General features: G+C 38.7%; 1 protein-coding gene across 2 annotated transcripts in view; it reads right to left on the bottom strand.

Annotated features, from left to right (window-relative positions):
• LOC109301060 (cytochrome P450 2U1) overlaps positions 1 to 816 on the bottom strand; it is a 33424-nt gene that overhangs the window by 13424 nt on the left and 19184 nt on the right. The gene's annotated exons all lie outside the window — the stretch shown is intronic.

The following is an 816-nucleotide window of genomic DNA, read 5'->3' as shown; positions in this document are numbered from 1 at the left end:
GGTGTCATCAGCGAATTTAAACAGGTTACTTTCCACCCCATCATCCAGATCGCTGATGAAGAAATTGAACAGCGCAGGCCCCAGGACCGAGCCCTGGGGGACTCCGCTACCCACCTCCCCCCAGGTCGAATATGACCCATCCACCACCACCCTCTGAGTGCGACCCCTCAGCCGCACTTGCAGAGAGTTAAAAAAGTCATTATTTTCTTTTTATACTATTACGTGAGGGCCACAAATCCATCCTCCCTTTCTAGTTTAACTTAATACAGTGATTTGGGGGTTAAAGCTTAAGCAATAATAGAGAATACATATTTTTACGAAGTTTTTTTTTTTTAAATAAAAATGTATGCATAATTGTTAGACATGCTTATGGTGCCTTGGTCCCAACTAACTTCAATAGACATCTGCCCATATAAGGTTTTGAGATCAAAACCTTTGCTCTAGAACAGTGATTTTCAACCTTTTTTTCATTTACAGACACCTAAAAAGTTTCGAATGGAGGTGTGGCCCCCCTTGAATTGAAAGTGGGGGTATTCACATACTTCTGATGATCAGCAGGGATGCTGGTTTTCTCTGATAAAAAATGCAAATTCTGTGATAAAACCCCCCAAATCTGCGATTAAAATGAAACACCACTATATATACAGGTATCAATTGTAAACAATGTTTTACTGATATATTTACAATTTTAAAGCAATTTGGAATCCTACCAGTGCCTCAATCACTAAAATAAAATACATACTAAATACCTACATATTTTGCTATTTGATTTTGTGTTTTTTTACCATTGAAAATCAGAGCTCCCCATGCCCCCTT

The sequence above is a fragment of the Gavialis gangeticus genome, unplaced genomic scaffold (assembly GCF_001723915.1).
Source record: "Gavialis gangeticus isolate Ggan-Ray unplaced genomic scaffold, GavGan_comp1, whole genome shotgun sequence".
Classification (NCBI taxonomy): Eukaryota; Metazoa; Chordata; order Crocodylia; family Gavialidae; genus Gavialis; species Gavialis gangeticus.
Note: the sequence above shows the minus strand (reverse complement) of the source record. Positions and strands in the feature narration are given on the sequence as shown.